Source organism: Oreochromis aureus, linkage group 3, assembly GCF_013358895.1.
Source record: "Oreochromis aureus strain Israel breed Guangdong linkage group 3, ZZ_aureus, whole genome shotgun sequence".
NCBI classification, from domain to species: Eukaryota; Metazoa; Chordata; class Actinopteri; order Cichliformes; family Cichlidae; genus Oreochromis; species Oreochromis aureus.
The window spans coordinates 82,339,144-82,360,763 of record NC_052944.1 but is presented as its reverse complement, the minus strand read 5'-3'; the positions used below and the strand labels follow the sequence as shown (position 1 = coordinate 82,360,763).

The window sequence follows — 21,620 nt, the reverse complement described above, 5'->3', positions numbered from 1 at the left end:
TGATCAATGCAATACAGAATCATTAATCTGGTTTTATGTAATGTCCTTAAAACACGTCAAAATGAGGCTCACTAGTCTGTGTGGCCTCCACATGCCTGTATGACCTCCCTACAACACCTGGGCATGCTCCTGATGAAGTGGCAGATGCTCTCCTGAGGGATCTCCTCCCAGACTCCTGGACATTTTGTGCTGCAGTTGGTGGATGGAGCGAGACATGATGTCCCAGATGTCCTCAATTGCATTCAGGTCTGGGGAACGGGTGGGCCAGTCCACAGCATCAATGCCTTCGTCTTGCAGGAACTGCTGACACACTCCAGCCACATGAGGTCTAGCATTGTCTTGCATTAGGAGGAACCGGGGCCAACCGCACCAGCATATGGTCTCACAAGGGGCCTGAAGATCTCATCTCAGTACCTAATGGCAGTCAGGCTACCTCTCCCAAACATATGGAGGGCTGTGCGGTCCCCAAAGAGATGCCACCCCACACCAAAACTGACCCACTGCCAAACCGGCATGCTGTAGGATGTTGCAGGCAGCAGAAGGTTCTCCACGGCGTCTCCAGACTCTGTCACAAGTGCTCAGTGTGAACCTGCTTTCATCTGTGAGGAGCACAGGGCACCAGAGGCAAAGTTGCCAATCTTTGTGTTCTCTGGCAAATGCCAAACATCCTGCACGGTGTTGGGCTGCAAGCACAACCCTCACCTGTGGACGTCGGGCCCTCATGGAGTCCGTTTCTGACCATTTGAGCAGACGTGCACATTTGTGGCCTGCTGGAGGTCATTTTGCACGGCTCTGGCCTTTCTTTCCTACCGCACAGTACCTTCCCTTACCGTTAGTTTCCTATTCTTTTACTTATTCTTTGATGACGGTTGTCTTTCTAGATAAGCAATTTCATTTGCTCTTGTGCGAGTCAGTGGCTCGGGTGCATTCTGGGACTGTCAGTTCACCAGTGTGCTGGCATGCTTCTTAACAAACACATCACTACAGCAAACATTTCAATTGTACTTGTTGATTTCTTCGACAAAACACTGAACAAAACTGTCCTTGTGAGTTTGCTGCCTGGTGCTTTTAAATTCTGTGGTAATTTGAGCAGCCCAGAAAGCATTCCATGAATTAAATTATATTAGTCTATCTGAACATGTACACTAGTCATTAAATTACATGGGAAAGCATGATTATGGGTAAACAACTGCACCAAGGAAATTCCATTTTTCTTCTCAAAATGTAAAATGTCTGTTGAAAATCACATTAAACAGAGATGTGATTAACTTTTATTTTACCAAAAATAACATCAAGGATGACACAATCAGTCTTCATCAGAAGTGCTCAAATCACGCTCAGTGGCATCGTCTGGAATGTCCTCCTCCTCCTCCGAGTCCATTTCCAGGAGTGGTTGGTGGCTGAGGATTCTCTTGTACATGTCCTTTACTTTGAGCATTTCAGCTTTCAGTTCACTTTGTTTTTTTAAAACCAGGCTATGGAGTCCCTTCTGTGCATCCTCCGACATGCCAACAAGGGAGGCTGTAAAAAGAACAAAACAAATAAATATAAGTGAAGTAAAAAAAACACCAACAAAAAAAAAAAAACCCTCACCTCATAAACACAAGGAATTAGGATCCTGTAATTAAACTTTTTTTAAAGGGAGAAGGCAGTGTTAGCTAGCAATCTAGATATCGGTAAAAGATCCAGTAAGACTTTAGCATCTGCTCTTGTTTTCAATCGATTCATCAAATAATTAATAAATAAAAGATGTGCTTACAGTCTGAGGAGATTGTCCAACACCACAGATCGCATTCGCAACACTGTCCAGTGATGCCGCATCTCCCTGCAAAGGATCATCTCCTCCTCTCTCAGGCGCCTCACAGCCATCACCTTCTCAAAGACCTCTTTGTCTGGAGGTCTGCAGCAGCTACAGTTTAACAACATCAGATGGGAAAACATAGTAGCACGTTATGACTCAAGAACAAAACATTCAACTACTGCTCAGATACTGGGAGTTTGTTTAAAAAGGGTATTTATAAATCAAGAGCTTACGTTCACTTGTGCTCTGCCAGAGCCAAATGTCGGTCTGGATGAGGGCATCACTGGATACAATTTGCTTTGTTGGTTCAGCAAGCTTGTTGTGGTCGTCAACAGCAGCCGCCAAGCGTTTCTTCTCATCTAAGATGACCTTGCGAATTCTGTGTCGCCTCTTGTTGCTATCTGTAAATGATCATAAAAAATTCACACCTTCACATAATGTATATATTTACATTTTAATCTACACTCATCAATTTGTTTGCTAGAACACGCATCACATCCAGGTTAAACAAACCTGGATCTGATTTTATTCTGTTTACAAAGTAGCTGTACAAACTAAGTATCAAACGGTCCATTTCAAAGAAACTGGGACGTACCATTTTGTCTGTAAAAACCTTGTGTTCGCACTCTGATGATGACGACAAGCTCCTCTATTCGTGCCTGCAACGCTCCAAGGCTGCCATCAGTTTGATCAGTTTCTAAGTGAGAGGAATATTAATCAGAATACAGGATGAGTAACAGTCACCAAACTACAGTGGACTCTGTAATCACTGACTTGATGATATTCATTATAAGACATCTGTAGCCTTCATGTGCTGCATTATCATTAGATAACAAGTATGTCGGTGTTCAGGTTTATAAAACCAACTAGTACGACATCATTTCAACCCAGGTTCAATCCAATTTGATGAAACGCAACAACTCTGCCATAAATTCCACTTTTACAAGGCTTATTTTTCTTTGTTTGTTGACACTGTCAGAAAGATATTAATTCTACCTTAAGTTCTTTAATGAGGCCATGGTGGGTCCTATTGTTATACACGAGTGCGTTATATTGAGACTCACCTTCAGCCCATTTCTGCACATCGGCCACCCATTGCTGCAGTGTGTCGTCATCCACACCCAGCTCATTTTTGGTCGCATTCAGGCTCTCCACTTGTTCTCTAAGGATCCGTATGATCTAAGAATACATTAATAAATGTTAATCACATTGATGTTTTTAGAGTACAGGTGTTTTTCCCCCATTACCACACACATTAAAATGGGTGTTGGAAAAAAAAAAAAATCACCTTGAGATATCTCTGGCTCAAACTGCGGCCCAGTTGTTCCACTTTCCTTTTGTTCCACCCCAAAGCCAGGAGGGTCAGCATGTCTGTTCGCCCTGCATTTCAGTTCGTATAAAAATAAGAATTAATGAGCAGGAGACTGAGTGGAATCTCACACACACACACATACCTGCTTTAGACATGTACTTCAGTGGCCGCCCTAGACAGGAAACTGTTTACTTGTCCCACCTCTTTTCCTGTTGTAGAACCGGCCCCATCCTGAAACGCACCTCCCCATTTGATCTATAGAAAGGAGGTCACAATACATGACTGCTGAATTCATTCAACCTTATAACAAAATGTCTCAAACTAATCCAAAACTACAAGCTGCAGTATACCTCGCATTTCCAAATGAGAGCCTTTGCATGCATGACGGAGAGAAAAGGACGCATTGACAAGAGGTTCCTCAGCTGAGCCACCTTGATTAAATATGGGAAATATTTACAGGACACATCGGAGCAAAGGAACGTAATATGTCCTGGGACGCTAAAATTAAGTATACATTAAGAAAAAGTAAAGTAAATAGTATTATAACAACACCAAGAGAAAAATAAAATAAATATCCACCCATCCATATGTATTTATAACACAAACACACACACACACACACACACACACACACACACACACACACACACACGGTTATGGCGTTAACGTCATTTTAACAAGATTAATGCTGACAGCACTAATATATATATGAGTCTCTTACCTCATTTGTGTGTCTCTGGATGTATTTCATAAACTCAGCAACTTCCTCATCTTTTTCAATGAAAACACCTTCAAAGTTCCCCTGCTCTGAAGTGCTGAACGGACACAGTGACAGTTGTTTGAAAAGAAACATCAAAATACTTTTTTTCTACAAAGCCATATTTGATTTATGTACACAATGCATAACGTACCTTGCATTAGATTGAAAGCGATAAAGCTTACAGTTTCCATCAACTGAGACGGCAAGCACGTCTGGAGTGCAGGCAGGGCAGCTAACGCATGGCTCCTTGCACATCCTGTCCATCTCAAACAGCACTCCACTCCACAAAGCTTTTACTGAAGGCATCAGCTGATATTCGGCCAGTCTTTTAAGTAGAGGACAAACAACAGAATATTCACAGACAGTCATCATAAACATTGATTTGCACAATTTCCTTAAACGTGACAAATTTAGAAACTCACCCTTCCAAAATGGGCTGTTCTTTCATCCAGCATTTTGACAAATGCCTTAAGTGACATCCCTGGTGCAGCCTTCTTAATGTCATAGAAAGACTGAAAGACATCCATTGAAAACAGGGTGCAGAAATTTAAGGTGCCAGGCCAATATCCACTACCCAGGATGTCCTTAACTGAGGGGGACCACATTAGGTCACAGCTGGTGCAGCTCACCACTGGCAGTGCAAGGTTATAACAGCCTTTAGGAAGGATAAAGATAAATTCAGTCGTGGGTCAAAGCATTCATTTTTTTCATGTTGTGAAGATTTCATGTTGTTTTCAAAGCGGTCTGGTAAATCCAAATGACCTTTGACAGGTGCCCACATATACTGCGGGCCGAGGGTAATTCAAAACAAGATAGCAATTCTTATAGATGTATCTATTATGTTTCTATTGTTCAGCACTTTGGTCAGCCTTGTGTGTTTTTAAAGTGCTATATAAATAAACAATGATGATAGCAATGTACAATTTGCACTAAAACCTGCAAACACATCTATTGTGTATGTACTGTGTGACAAAAGGGCAACTTACCATTTATGGTTACAAGAGCCACAACTGCGCGGGTGAAACCTCAAAGTTACCTGCTGGGCAGTCACACACATGGTCTGGCCTTTGCACAGGCAACAGCCGAACTAACATTAAAAACACACAATATATATAAAAAGAATTTGAAATTAAATGATACACAATACATGATACAATAACAGCACCCACTCATAGTACATAGCAAGAAATGCATAGGATTAAAAACCGTACCTATTGGCTTGTGAAACTCTGATGAAGGCTGCAAAACCCTCCTGTTACTGCCTCTCGGTTGTGCAGGACAAAGCGTGTGTGAACTGCAATATCACACTCAGCACAAAGGAATGGAAGAGGAAGGCAGTCCAGACACCTCACAACTACTTGTTTGCCACACTGACACACACGGTGTGACAGTGGATCCAGAGTAACTAACATATTGTCTATAAGACAAGGCCTGGCCTCTTTCCACTTTTGCAAGGACACCATGTTTCTGATCTCCTAGTGAGTAGCAGCTGACTCAGACGCCGTCTCACAAGTCATGGCTGCGTCCTCTTCTCCATCCTCCAACAACTGAAGCAGCTCCTGACGAAGCACCTCAGTTCCATACACTAACAGAAAAAATAAAGAAAGAAAGAAACCCTTCCACAAAGTGAAAAACACTCTAGGCAGTATGTTTCTTAGGACTGCACAAAAGCCCTGCCTAACACAACTATAACAACAAATATAAAAGTAAACTTTAAAAAAGGAATACCTTCTTTTATATATTGTGAAAGTGCCTTTTGTTGGGTTGACACTGGCAACATAACTAGGTTCTTCATGTGGACATTGATGCTGATCTGCGGAAAATGGGGGAAAAAGAGATTGAAGAATATTTACTTACTGAAACATATATACAGATATATAAAATTTATAATAAATATATCAAATAATATAACGTTTAATACGTACAATAAGACAAGTGTGTCCCCTCTTTAACGTTTGTTTCCAGTAGATCACATTTACAAAAAAAAAAAAGGTTACCTGCATGTCTTGACGGAGTTCGTCAGCAGCTTGAAGCTTAGTGCTCAGGTTAACGTTAGCAATTAACGTTAGCATCATAGGTTTGTAAAGAGCTAGCAGAACTGTTAGCGCAAAAACTGCTTTACACACCATGTGAGGCTCTTTACAACACACAAGTCCTTAAATGTTTATAATAGATTTAATGATCATCGTTGGATTAAATGGCTAATGCTGCACCAGCCACGTGTAGTCGTTACCGTACTCTACCTAGCAAGCATGCTGACGGTAGCTGTAGCCATTTTAAATGCATTAAATCGTTTCTGAGATCAGTCACCCGTTTGTTTGAAGCTTTTGTGAAAAAACCCTTTGAAACACACATCAAGCTATTACTCTAAATATATGTATTTTTACATACCTGCATTTGAATCAATCAACTCCGCCTCCTTTTCTTATTCTTATAAACGGGTCTCTCCGTTCTCCCATCATCCTTTGCTTACCGGTTGCGTCTGATTGGTTGGAGCCGAGCGCATCCAAAACTAACAGGAGTGGTGAATAAAACTATAAATGTGTTTTACGTGTGAAATAAAAAAAATAATAAACCCAACCAAGGATTATGTACGTTAAATCTGCGCACTTTCAGATCGTGAATCACTTTGGAAAATGAAGCGATTTTATTGTTGAATTATCAGTGTTACTTTCATGTGTTTTTGTTGAGAAATGTTAACGATGTCATTAAAAGAAAGCATTAAATTAGGGAGAAAAACCCGTTCGCGGAGAGGGTCCCCGGTTTTCCAGTTAGATTGTACTTCAAGGCGTCACGTTTCGCCGTGACAGGGTTATTATTGGAGTAAATAGATGGCTGGAGCCTCTGCTCGAAGCGTCTCTGATCGCCGAGAGCGGCTTCATATTGGAATGAATTGACAACCCACAGCGTCGCATAAAAACGTGGAAGGGTACCTTCAGCGTCAGCATGAGAAGTTAAGGGACGTGACAAATCGTCAGTATTTTACGCGTCGGGAGTGAGAACGGGTTGTGTAGCCACACTGGAGACAAAATGAACTACTGCAAAGAATGTGGGAGAGGCTTCCACACACCAAGTACATTAAAAATACATGAACTCTTCCATAGTGGGGTCAAAAAGCACATCTGTGACCAGTGTGGGTCATCCTTCACCACTGGACATGAGCTTAATGAAAAAGCATAAGCGAATCCGCACAGGAGAGACACCATACAAGTGCAGACACTGTGACACAAGCTTCTCACAATCAGGTCATCGTAACAAACATGAACGTACACACATGGAAGTGAACTTCAGCTGTGACCAGTGTGACAAGAGCTTCAGGAATCTCAGTTCATACTCCGAACACAAACGATCCCACACTGTAAATAAACTGTTTCACTGTTACCAATGTGCAAAAACATTCACTTCATTATCTGCTCTGTGCAAACATCAGCCTGATCATGCAGGACTGAAATCACTGGATCACAATGAATCTGAAGAGAGAGAAAGATCCTCTTCTGGTTTCAGGGTCAGACTTAAAAACCTTGAGATCAGGCTCCACAGAGTTCAGATGGAATCTCCTGTAAAGAGTGTCAGCTGATGTCACACTTGGATCTGATGAGGTAGCTCTGATTTCTGGAGCTGTAGTGAATAAACCTGAATGTTACGTTTAGGAAGCTGCATGTATAGTGTGAGATTATTCTGTTATCATATGTTACCTTATATATGTAATTAAAGTAGTTGAATTATGATACTGCTGTAGATCATATTATATCCTTTAATATAGAGTGTGTGATCAGTAGGTAGTTTTAATTTGCATTATACTTCTGACTTAAAAGAGTGTGAAAATCATTAGATCTATTGGATTGACCTGTATTACTCGACACTGTGTAATGTGTTACACTGTTTCTTGACATTTCATACTGCTGAATCATGAAGAGAATGTTGTGTGCAGGAGACCTTGTGCCTATAATAGAAGAGGAAAGACCACATTCCATACCCCCACCTTTACAGAGAGCAGAGACACAAGGAGCCGAGGTCATAACTTAGGCGCCGTAAGAGAGAAAACGTGAATGTTTAGGCTTTCACGACTAGGTGGGGGCTACTAGGGGCTATAAAAGGCTGAGTAACCCGTCACCATTTTGAGACTTGCTGTGACCCTCTGCAGGCAGGTCTCCCCATCATGATGGTTCTTATGCTCTTAAGTGTTGAATTATATGGAAATAAAATATTGTTGATTGAGCATTTATACACCGAGTATTGTCCTTCCTTCAGCCCAAAGATTAAAAGAATTGGGAGTTTTTAACAATAGATATGCATATCAAGTTTATGTTTTTTCCTTTGAGGGATTTTAATTCTCTAAAATGTTATCCCTGTTACATTTTGATCTTTGTTTCCTTAGGACACAGTAGTGTTTAGTAGTTGTATTCATTTTATGTGTTACCTAAGTTAAATTTCGATCCTTCATTCATATTTAATCTTTTGCTGTGTTAAATCTTCTCTTAAATCATTTTCTCCCAAAACTGCAAATAATTTCACAGCAGTTGCTCTTAAAACTTCCAAAATGAACTAAATCTGTCCACCATCTTTGAAACAACACCTGCTGTGACTTTATGTCCAGGAAAAAGAAACTCAAGCTAAACTGGTTTTGGGCTGTGCTTCCATATAATACCAGTTTGTACCAGAAGATGAAGCAGTGAGTCAGTGTAACCTTTATTTAATTGGGCAAAGAACACATTCGTATTCACAGTGGCAGCAAAGAAATGTTGAAAGGTAAAAACAGCAGCACACATCAGGACCATTTTAAAGATCACAGGTGACTTTTACTTAATTCAAATAACTTCAAATTTTGGCTCCTCCTTTCACTTTAGTGTATTTACTGTATCCTTGAAGTCCACGTGTTGTTTTTTAATGAATTCATTTTGATCCACATGTTCTGCAGCTGTTTTCCTGTTGATTTGAAGTTTGTATTATGAAATCCTAATAATGTTAAAGCGTTAGTTATATTTGATGAACTCTGTGTAACGTTTGTCTTATTAAACAGTTTGGTGTGAAAAATGAACAATTGGTCTCAGAACAAGTAGTTTGAGCCATGATTTCAGATTCAAACTAATTTAACTGTTTTCAGTGGTACATGTGGAGGTTTATCAGAGGAGGAGACTTGGCTTTTCTCCACTCACACAGAACAGGGTTCCTGCAGCTCATTAAAAACTGAAATGATCTTCAAGGACAAAAACATTAGATTTTTCTCAAAAACGTGCTGTGGGCTGATAGGTTTGTAGCTTGAACCTATTCGCTGGAACGTTGAAGGCAATGTAATTACACAGCAAGCAAGACACGAGTAGGCAACATTCTTAATGTTTCACGTGCACGGGAGAGAACTGGACAGGCGCCGTTCCTTCGCTTGACCCCAGTTGCTCTCGTCCGCTCCCCCGTAACACTGCTCTTTTATTGTGGTTACATGAATATGCATAGGTTCATTAACATATGACATAGGTATACATGTGAACAAAGAATACCTTGTGTGTGGGGGTCAAACTGTGACCCCAGGAAGACTCCCCAGAGCCGTCCATCTAAACAAAAGGCACTTAGCCTAAAACAGATATAGATACGTTTATCCTACCATAAAACAATAAGACAAGGTACGACCTCTCCCATGCTCCTAAAATGTGGGTGTGAAAGTCAGAGAGCTCTGGAATGCACACAAAGCTTGCAGACTATTAAGGATCAAACCTCTACCAATCTACACCTAATTATAAAACTCTAAGAATATATAAGTAGATATTTCTAAGCATAAATGACAATCACAATACAAACCTAACATTTCCCTCCTTTTGGCAATTATGCTAGAAAAGTCCCCAGTTATGATCACGTCATGTCTGACAGTGTCAATGCAAACATTTTTATACTCAGCATATGTAAACGTACACAGTTTGACAAATATATTAGCAGTTATCCAAGTTCTCATTAATCTCATTCAATGGTAAACTGCATCCTACAAGCAAACAAATGAATCGTTAATGGTCATAAGAGAAATTAACATTTTCAAAAACACTCCAGCTTGGTGGTGCTCCTCTGCAAGACATGTAAATCACATGTCTCTCTGCAGAGTGGTTTAAGTTCTGCAGGACGTCATAAATGTGTCTTCCAGTTGTTTCCATCACTGTCCATAGGACCAGAGTCCAAATGTATGTAGAATAGACATTCAAACATACCAGTTGAGTTTGTTGTTTGTCAACATGGGTCTCAGCTATCGTGAAAGCTGCAGACCTCTTCAGCACTCTAGTTTTATGGCCTCTGCCAACCCCCATCACCTCACTTCAGGCCTCTGTCCTGTGGGGGATATTTATGACTCCTCCATTGTCCATCCTCTGCAGGAAAAATCCTCTGTGGAAAGGGTGCTGGATCCAGTTATCTTACTGCTGTTATGATCCCAGCAGTCTTCAGAGTGTCATCGTATGCACAGTATAGTGACACAGCATTAGGTGATGTTCATAGGAAACTGCTGTCATCACCACCATAGCTTCTGGCTCCTGTGCTTTTCACAGAATCATGATGCCATCCTTGGACTCCCCCCTGCGCTGTCGGTGGAGCTTGGCACGCTCCCCTCATCCTTCAGGTGCCCGTCTGTCGTCCACAATCTCCTCTGTTGGCCTCTGGAAAGCCCCCTTGGCACAGCTCTCATTCCAACGCAGCTTCATGGTCCTTGCTGTGGCTCCGAAATCTGATCTCATGATGGGCCCCAAACAGCTCGGCCTTTGACCTCAACCACTGCCTGGGCTGTCAGCTATGCCTGGAATGGGTTGCTTCTCACTGAGCCTCAGAAGATTTCTCAGGAGATTCCTTTCAGCAACACTTTAACTGCTGCACCTGTATTTCCTTGCTAGGAGGAAAAACTCCTATTTGGAAAGCATGTAAAGCATCATCAAACCACATTCTTTAGTTCAGTGAGCTTCATCTATGGACCATCAAAGTCTCATCTGAACATGGATGCACCACTTTGCATAGGTTTAATACCCGTTGACTAACTGTTAATCACACAAATCACTGCAACAATCTTAAAAAACATAGTTTAGAAAACATAGAAAACATAGTTTCATGTAATTCATGTAATTCTGGACCCCTCCCCTTGACGCATGGACACTCCCATGAGTCAACTCATCAAAACCAGATTCCTGTCTAAAAGAAAAAGGTTAGCTAGATCACGTCCCAGGCAACATCAGGGCGTCTCCTCTGGAGTAGCTCTGTAACCCTGCAATAAAAGATGTTAGTGTGTTTTGCACAGTAAGTTTACTTAAAACCTGGCTCTGTCTGGAGCCTGCACACACACCATCATGGCCTGGAAAACAAGATCTGGAAGTGAAATCAAACTTCACACTTATAAACAATTGTATCATAAGAGTAATAAAGCATCAACAGGACAAGTATCATGTGCAGGTTTTCTCAAATCAGTAAACTACAATTATTGCCATAATTTGCCTCAGACATGGATCATCCCATGTGCTCAGTTAACATTAATGTAATCGGTGACTTCCCTTAAGCAAAGTCACTCCATGTATTTAACACTAGGAGCTCAGTAGTGGCCAGCTAATGAGCCCCATATTAAACTATTCCATAAACACTGCATCTCTTAGTTGCTTTCTCATGTTACTTGTCCGTTTCTGCTGAATCCTCTACATGCACTCTTAGAAAAAACAAACATTAGCAACACACATGGACAATCCTGGTGGTCAGGCACAAGTTAACAGGTTCTAGAGGTGCTATAAAAAGACCATAAAGACCATAGCTGTGGAAAGAAGTGACACTAGTTTCAACACAGGGAATGTCTCACATGTTATTCACATCGTCAAAGTAACCTTTAACATTTCCCCAACAACACAGTGTAACAGCATCACCAACTCATAACCTGTAAACACAGTTTTCTTCACACATGAACCCAAAAATCCTGTAGTAAAAAACATCAACCAACTATCCTGGTATAAATCACATGATCAAATCACATGAAGAACTGTAATGCTGTAGAAAAGTTAGCGCTGCGCAGGTGTATACACACTTTCTCACAGTCACCTCTGTGAGCAACACAAGGTAGTGAATAACACCCCTGGTAGATGCACAGACACAGAAAGTAGCATTTAAAAGGTTAAATCGTCACGCAACCTCAAATGTTGTTGTCATCTTTCTGCTCCTGTAAAAAGAAACACACATAGATTCATCTGCACCTTTGTCAGGTGGGGGTTAACTTCACACAGTCGTCAGTCAGTCTGTCAGCTTCTGTCCGCTTTTACCAGTCAGTCAATTTTATTTTCTCTCACTCATTCATTCATGCATTCATTCATTCTTTCTTTGCTGATAGTGGAACCTATTGTCGCCTTTAGTTTCCACTCTTAGCAAAATGACATCATTTCAAAAAGAAAAGAATTTAGACTGGATTTTCTCGTTGAATCCTTTTGGACAGGAACTTATTTCCTAATTGTCCCAGATAAGTGACTTTCTCCAGAGCCCATTTTAATGTGGAGGAACTCACTTGCAACAATTTTCTCGACATGTCGTATAGCGCTTCAGTTCTAATCGTGCAGATCTGCTCAAACAGAGATCATCAAACAAAACTTTCAGTGCACTATGAAAGTATCAAAATAAAAAAGGCCTCGTTAAGTCATGACACACACTCCTCATCTCAGGAGGGTAAATCATACCATTAGCATGATTTATCATATCATCATACTAATTGGCAGGCTCAACTTCACAACAAAAGAAAAATCATCAGCTAGATAAACTCCAAACCAACCATCAGCCGCACAACACACAACATAAGCCTCATGTCTCATTAGCTATGAATTTTAATCCCCAGGACTGTACTTTTTACTCATTTAGGCCACAGATTTTATTTAGTTTTCCTTTTTCCCCGTCATCATAAAACATGTGACGTGTTGTCATGCATTTCACAAAAGAAGTTTGTTCTCATGTGTTCAGAGTTGTGTATCTGGGTGCAGGATTCACTCGCACATCACAACAGGAAACTCAGTGTTTTAGAGTCTCCATTCCAACAAACTCCAACACATCCCATTCACTCGTGCTAGAATTCAGTCACCTTTCATTAATCTAAGAACCATCAACTAATTTGCATATCAGCTATTAACCCACTAAGTTAACAGGACAACAGAAATGCATGTTCAAAATATTATCACAAAAATAGAATTTCCCTCATACAGTAAATTACTTGTGCTGCATCAGTCAGGCAGAAAGCATCTCCCAATTTACTATATTAACAACTAAATTTATTGTCTGATCACTGGTTGGTCTAACCAGAATTTTTTTTTTCCCACAAAAATTAAACTGTTGTCCTGCAACCTAGAGAGTTAACTGTCAGCATTGGATAAATTCAACATTTGATAACAAGTCTCTGTTAAATTGACTATTTTAGCACTGATGAGAGATAACAAGCTGATTTTCATTGCATGTGTGTTTGTGTTATTAGGCAGGTTTAATCGATGTGTCTGGAGCTGCATCTCCAGCAGGGCATGTTCTTAAAGCTGCCTTTCCTACACACTTCTCTGCTATTAATTGATCATTTTTAACTAATGTGCTATGAGTCCACTGATCTTTGCATCACACGAGGTGACTTGGACAAGATGATAAACAGACTCACATGCTTAAGATGCTGCCTAATCTTCATGAGCTCTCTTTTGTTTGTGTTAGTAGGGTTAATGCATGTTCTGCTTGTGTGTGTGATTTTGTATATGTTTCTTTTTTGCAGTGTTTCAGATTCCTTCACAATTTTCCACTTAAGCAGTCAGTTTTCTTTTCCCCAGGTTTGCTAACCCAAATTTTGATTTCCCACATTAAACACCAGCTTTCTCTGTGTCCTTACTTACTCTCACTCTGTTGTCCTCTCCCACTTCAACAGTCCAATAGCCGGCAGTTCTTCTTCAGCTTTGTCCTGTGTTCCACTGTCTCTTCTTGCCATTTTACTCCGAAAGTGGCAAATGTCAAACTCCAACAGTCTCCTCAGTTCTCCTCAAAAGTCCTTTTCACAAGCACAGTGACTTTGCAGCTTGTTGGAAACACAGTGTCATTCATCCAGTCAGGATGATGGTTTGCTCTTCTTCTCCACTGCTGTTTGTCCACACTGCTGCTGCTTGCTGGGACTCTTTGCTCAGGACTTTGCTGCTGTCTCTTTATCTGCCATGTTATTGCTCTTTGGAACTGCATTCTTTGTCTTCAGGGAGGAGTGAGAGCTCGCTTGCGAGGTTGAGGGACACATGGTGCTGTAAATAAGTCAGCCAGAAATTGCAGAAATTGGCCTGAATGTTTCCAATGATGTCAAACTATAACTTTATTCCGACTGCTGCATGTGGGAAAACTGATCCAGGTCTGCTTTTCATCTGAAAGTGACAAAACTAAGACCTTTCCATTATTATCATCACTACTTAACCAACACACATCTCTCCTTTCTTAAAAGCAGAAAATGAGATTGTAGTTGTTCTTGGCTGATAAACACAAAACCTTTTTCCTATGATTATTTTCATCTATAATGTAAATTCTTTCTCTTTTTTACTCTTTTTTTCTTTACACTAGCTGGTGACCTGCAGAATCACCGCTCTCACAATTGGAGACAATTACTTTTACACAGCGCACACACACACTGTGACGTCAGACACATTCACACTCACTTTTTTCATCTGCATAAATAAATCACATGGCTGATGATATGTGCCATGGTGATCCATAAGTATGATCACAAGTTTATTTAATTATTTTTCAACCCAACAAAACAAATAAACAGAAACATGATGCTGATGCTATGAACACTCTACACACATGAATCAAGATCCAGGAAAACTGCTGTGCATCTGAAAGAAGAAGCTGAACTCACGGATACGCTACATACTCGAGTTATCATAGTTCTCTTCCCCTTTCTTTGATGAGTTCTCAGCCAGCTCCCGATCTGATAATGTGTAGCTTGCTCATCAGCTCAGAAGAGACAGCAACACAACCTCACACAGTGGTTGTGTGCTTTGCCCACAGTGGCAAAGACTTACATTTTCATATTCACTCAGCTTCTCCATCATGTAGTTTTCAGCTGTTTCACACAGGGTTCAGCATAATAGTTGTTTTCATAGCTGTGCTCTACATCTCAACAATGGCTCATATTAGGATGACAGTTTTCAAACAGGTCAAGTGCCTCTATGGACGTCATTAGGTAAAATATTTACCTATTTTACTTCATCTCATATGTCATTGTACTGAATTTGAGCAACCTTAAGCTTAATGCAGATTACTGTTAACAACTGGTTAAAGTAATGGTCTGGAGCACAGGCTGTTGTTGATCAGGGCAATCTAAAGAATCTAAACATTTTATGTCAGCAAGGAGTGGGTGAAAGCCATTCACCAGAGCATAGCTTAACTGCTGCTGATGTGGGCTGGCCTTCTCCACACGCTCTTCAAGGCTGCTGTTATCCTGAAAACTTCTAACATTTGAGATTCTCCCGTGACTAGTTTACGCTCATGACAGTTATGAGAATATAAATACCTCGCACTGTTGGGATTAAATTCTTGCAAAAATGTGTTGTCTCCCTGTGAGGCAGTCTTACTTGCTCGGGAACCCATGATAACCACAACCGTGTCACAGACCATGCCTGCTCCGCAGTCATTAACACAAACACAGCAACACTCTTCTGGGACCCTAACCCAGTCGCGCGACTCAAAACCCAGTGAAGGGACGCTCGGGACACAAACCCAGGGCGATTTCAAACCGGACACTCACGGACGCTTGGGCCTTTGGGCGATTTTACCAAAACCTCTCTCTCGGGACCCTAACCCAGTTCTGGGACACTAACCCAGTCAATTCTTCCAACTTACTCGGCGTTGCTTAGCGTGTAATATCAGCCTCGGATCCCGCCGATCGTCATTCGTCGGGGAGAGAAAACGGACAGCTAATCCACCGGCCCGATGACAAATTCTCACGTCTCGCTGACGTCAGGGTTCTCTCCTTGGTGAATGTCGACTCCAGGGATCCGGCGTCGAAGGACCAATTAATGATAGGTTTGTAGCTTGAACCTATTCGCTGGAACGTTGAAGGCAATGTAATTACACAGCAAGCAAGACACGAGTAGGCAACATTCTTAATGTTTCACGTGCACGGGAGAGAACTGGACAGGCGCCGTTCCTTCGCTTGACCCCAGTTGCTCTTGTCCGCTCCCCCGTAACACTGCTCTTTTATTGTGGTTACATGAATATGCATAGGTTCATTAACATATGACATAGGTATACATGTGAACAAAGAATACCTTGTGTGTGAGGGTCAAACTGTGACCCCAGGAAGACTCCCCAGAGCCGTCCATCTAAACAAAAGGCACTTAGCCTAAAACAGATATAGATACGTTTATCCTACCATAAAACAATAAGACAAGGTACGAAATGTGGGTGTGAAAGTCAGAGAGCTCTGGAATGCACACAAAGCTTGCAGACTATTAAGGATCAAACCTCTACCAATCTACACCTAATTATAAAACTCTAAGAATATATAAGTAGATATTTCTAAGCATAAATGACAATCACAATACAAACCTAACAGGGCATGACGTTTTTAGAGCGTGTGTTTAAGATGCATTGTGATTAACATCTCACACATTCCAATAAAGCAGATGTTCCTGCATTGCAACAGCGCTTTGCAGATGTGTTCTCCCCTCTGCCCGTGTGCACGACTCTCATGGAGCACCACTTTGAAACGCAGCTGATTGGCAGGTTCCCTTGTCTGCAGAGTCCAAAGACAAAAACGGCCTTCTCCACTCTGTGTGGTTCGTAGCAATTCGTCACACTTCCGTTTGGCTTGTTTGAAGCCCCGGCCATTTTTCAGCACCTCCTGTAGTGATAGCTGCGTCCTCACACTGCATATGCTGTTTCCTACCTGGATGATGTCGTCATTCATAGTGATACCTCGGTGGAGAATGTGCAGTGGTTGGTCACGGTCCCGGATTCCCTGAGGCAGGCAGGGCTGATGGCAAATCCGAAGAAGTGTGTGGTTGGATGGAGGGAGGTACAGAGTTTTTTGGTACAATTTTGAGACCCCATTTGAAGGCTGATTACACCACAGCGACATGATGAAGGCTGTCCCAATTCCAAATGCAGCCAGAAATGAGCCTTAATTTCCCCGGACTTGGAGGATGAGTCAGGTGTATCATTCGCGGCCCAACATATCCCAGAATTCATAGCGCAGCTTTGACTGTGGTTAATTTTTTTTTTTTTTTAAATACTTTTATTTAACTTTTTTCCCCAACAAATATAGGACTGGTCCACGTCCAAAATAATAACAATAACACTGCACAGCACTAAAATATTACAACATTATGTCCATAGATTATTGTCCATTAGGGTCCAGTTTACAAGTTACTCCCATTGCTTCCAGTGGTTTCTTCCATTTGTCCACAAAGATTCGGGAGCTCCCATCAATATAATGTCCCAACCTGATCAAAGTCATAACATCAATGATGAGCGACTTCAAGAGAAAAATGGAGGGAGGCTCAACCCCCACCCATCTCAACCTAATACTTTTCCTGGCCAACATTAACAGTGACTGAATTACATGCTCATGTTGTACCAGTGAGACAGGGATATATCCCAATAAGCGCATTAATGGGTTTTCTGTCACCTGATGACCAATGGCTGTACTAATATTGACGCAGACCTCTTTCCAAAATGATTGAATAATAGCACATTCCCACAAACAATGGAATCTAGTGCCCACTCTGACCTTACACTTGAGACAATTTGGAGATGTTCCCATATTATACTTACTATAAATATACGGAGAAATATATACATTGTGCAAAATTTTGTACTGCAGTTCTTTAAATCGGTTACACACAGAGATTTTAGATGGAAGGAGCAGGATTTTGTCCCATGCCTGTATGTCTATTTCACATTTAAGCAACGTCCCCCAAGATTTTCTCAACCATGCCAGTTTATCCACAATTAGGGCATAGATCTCTGAATAAAACTTTGATACAAAATGTTTATGCTCCCTATTATCCAGAAAGAATTTCTCCAACCGAAAAGAGGCTGTTGAGATTTGTAATGATTTAGCATTTTTTAACACATAATTTCTCAATTGCAAATACTTATAAAACTCAGTCTTTGACATAGAATACTGGGACTTTAAGGATTCAAATGATTTAAACTCACCATGTTTAAAGAGGTCATAAAACCTCTTTACACCTACTTTATGCCATCCCACAAAGCTCGACCCTATGTTTTGCGGCAGAAGGTCTGGATTATTTATAAACGTTGACAAAATATTAAACGGAAGACTACTGTTAAAAAGTTTTCTCAGTTTTCCCCATTTCCACAAAGCATTATATCTTACTGGGTTATACTTTATTACGTGAGGCAAGTCATTTAGACGTTTCCCTAAAAAGTTAACAGGTGAGGATGGTTTACATAATACTTCCTCAATATTTAGCCATGGCAGGTCAGAATGTTCATGTATCCAGGAAGAAAGAATCCTCGCTTGTATTGAGAGAATGTAGTTTTCTATGTTTGGCACTCCCCACCCGCCCAGATCTTTCGGTAACTGTAGTGTCTCCAATTTAATTTTAGGTTTTCTTCCTGCCCAAATAAAATCCACCATAGCCTTTTTAATTACTTTAATATCTTCTGATTTCAAAATTGCAAACAACATGCCTGTGGGATATAGTATTTTCGGTAGGATTACCATCTTAATGAGATTTATTTTTCCCAAAAATGATATCGGAAGTGCCCTCCATCTTGTCAGCATCTCTCGAAGATCTTGAACCATTCCATTAATATTTTCTCTATATAAGTGATCAACATTTGGTGTAACTTTAACTCCCAAATATACAAAACCTGATGGTGCCCAGTGAAAAGGTTTAACATATGAAGGTTCAATGTCCCTTCCACTACACAAAGTCACACAGATTTATCAAAATTTACTTTATATCCAGATATAAGACCAAAGTCCTTGATACACCTAGTAAGAACAGGCAGAGAGTTAGCAGGGTCAGTCAGTGTCAGAAGAATATCGTCTGCATAAAGTAGAATTTTATGTTGTCTATCCCCAATTTTAACTCCAGGAACACTCGAATTTTGTCTAATGGCCATGGCCAAAGGCTCAATGGCCAAAGCAAATAATAATGGTGACAATGGACTACCTTGTGCTGTACCTCTGCTCAATGTAATTGGGGAGGATAACAAGCCGTTAGTTAACACTGATGCTATTGGTGATTTGTATATAATTTTGATCCACCCCAGAAAGTTTTTTCCAAACCCAAATCTTCTCAATATTTCAAACATATATTCCCATTCAATTCTATCAAATACCTTTTCGGCATCCATAGAAACAACAACCCCAGAGATCTGATGAAAATTTAAAAAGTGAATAATATTAAATAGGCGTCGCGTCCTCCCCTTAATAAAGCCTGTCTGGTCAGCATGCACAATAGAGCACATTACTTTTTCTAGCCTAAGAGCCAGTATCTTTGAAAGTATCTTATTATCAACACCAAGAAGGCTAATAGGCCTGTAAGATGAGCATGACTCCGGAATTTTATCTTTTTTGGCTATCAATGTTATATTGGCCCGGTACATAGATTCTGGGAGTTTCGATTCTTCAAATGCTTTATTAAAAACCCTTAATAATAAACTATTTAACTTCACTTTCATTACCTTAAAAAATTCTACTGGAAAGCCATCTGCCCCAGGACATTTCCCTGACTGGAGAGCAGATATAGCTTCATCCACCTCTATCAATGTTATGGGTGACTCCAGCAGGCTAACCTGATCTTCAGAGAGCTGAGGGAATGCTAAGTCATTTAGGAAAAAGCCTGAGTTAAGCCTTGTTATGTCCATCTCAGACTGATATAAGTTTGTATAGAATTCTCTAAAACACTCAATAATCTGACGGTTTCCTACTTGCCTTTCACCATTCACATCCACAATAGCTGTAATAAAAGAACTTGATGGAGTATTCCTTGCAAGACGAGCCAAAAAGCGGTTAGGCTTATTAGCTGATTCAAAAAGCCGTCGTCTGGCAAGAAGGACGTCTCTTTCAGCCTTTCGCATTATCAAATTATGCAAAGATGTCTTGGCTATATTAAGCTCACTTAATGTTTCAGCTGATTTTGTTACATAATATTGTTTCTCCAGCTTTTTTATATTATTCTCGATCTCTAAAGGCCTTGTTAATCGTTGTTTTCTTTTATGACTTGTATATGAAATAATCATCCCTCTCATGTAAGCCTTATAGCTATCCCATGAAGTTCTCGTGTCTATCTCCCCTTTATCATTTATGTCTAAAAATAATGTTGTTTGCTCTGTTATGAAATGTATAAATTTCTCATCCAAAAGAGACAGTGTACTCATCTTCCAAAACATGGAGCACTCAATATGTCTCATGGGTTGAATGGTTAGGACCACAGGAGCATGATCAGAGAGACCTATATGACCAATATTTACCTGCTGAACTAACTGACTGATACACTTGGACATAAAAATATAATCTATACAAGATGCTGACAAGTGAGGGTTAGAGTAGAATGTGTATTCTTTAGATACTGGATTATAGTGTCGCCAGACATCTACAAGGTCAAGCTCATTTATAATTTGCCAGAGGGCTTTGGAATTTTTTGTCAGAATAGATTGTGGGGGAGATTTATCCATTTTGGGACATAGAACACAGTTAAAGTCACCCGCTAATATTATATTAGCATGAGTGAATTATTCGTGATTGACTGAGAAGAACTGTCTCTAGACTCTCCAACAGTTGAATCTGTTCATCTGGACATAGCGTTTTGTGGGAGAAACGTTTCGTCACTCATCCAAGTGACTTCTTCAGTCTCAGCTGACTGCAGGTTTCCCCAAACCTTATAAACAGTACATTTGCATAATGACTGAAACCAGCCCACTGAAGGAACAATGGGCTGTGAGGTCAGTTCCTTAATCATAATTATGCAAATTCCCATGACCATTGATCAACAATCACTAACCAAAACCCACTGATCAAAGAACACTGATCAATGGCCATGAGTACTGTTTATAAGGTTTGGGGAAACCTGCAGTCAGCTGAGACTGAAGAAGTCACTTGGATGAGTGACGAAACGTTTCTCCCACAAAACGCTACGTCCAAATGAACAGATTCAACTTTTGGAGATTTACTTTCCTGGATGATTGAGAATGCATCAAGATGTCTCTAGACTGTGGCTTGGTTAATAGTTCATTACTAGCCATATCTCTGGCTAAGTCTGTATTTACTTCACACGCCTTCCACTCAGAGGTAACTTGGGGTGACGGAACAGTTTCACTCACCTCCGAGTGTTGGGCGGTGTGACGGCGACGCGAACGCCGCTTTTTCTTGGCTGTGGACCCCGTTGAAGTAGACGGTGGGGCCTCCTGCAGCATCGCAGAGGCTGGGGAGGCGAGTTTTGGTCGAGGGTAGGCGGGAGCTCCTGGCAACTCCGGGGGCCCCCAAGGGCCAGGCGTGTACCGTGGAAATTCTCGTCATAGTCAGGAGCGAGCCACGGCTCTCACCGGAGCTCTTCCTCTAGTTGCGCGCATGCAGTGCGCTGCCGCTCCTCGAGGTCGAAATCCATGCCCCCCACAGCATCCTCGTGTTGCTCAGTGGAGGGCAAGACAGGCCGTAGCAATGCGTGACGGCGGCGTGAACGCTGCTTCCTCTTTGAAGCGGCCGTGGACAAAACTTGATTTTCCATGGCGACCGGCTCCTCGTCCTCCGACCACATCCGTGCCAGATAGGAAGC

At 41.1% G+C, this 21,620-nt stretch overlaps 1 long non-coding RNA gene and 1 pseudogene across 1 annotated transcript; one reads left to right on the top strand and one right to left on the bottom strand.

Moving 5' to 3' along the window:
* LOC120438316 overlaps positions 1 to 21,620 on the top strand; it is an 88,648-nt pseudogene that overhangs the window by 7,670 nt on the left and 59,358 nt on the right.
* Positions 5,141 to 5,931, bottom strand: LOC120438358. Its single transcript, XR_005611837.1, has 3 exons — positions 5,799 to 5,931; positions 5,602 to 5,686; positions 5,141 to 5,458 (listed from the first exon to the last, which is right to left on the bottom strand). It is a non-coding gene; the product is annotated as an uncharacterized LOC120438358 (long non-coding RNA).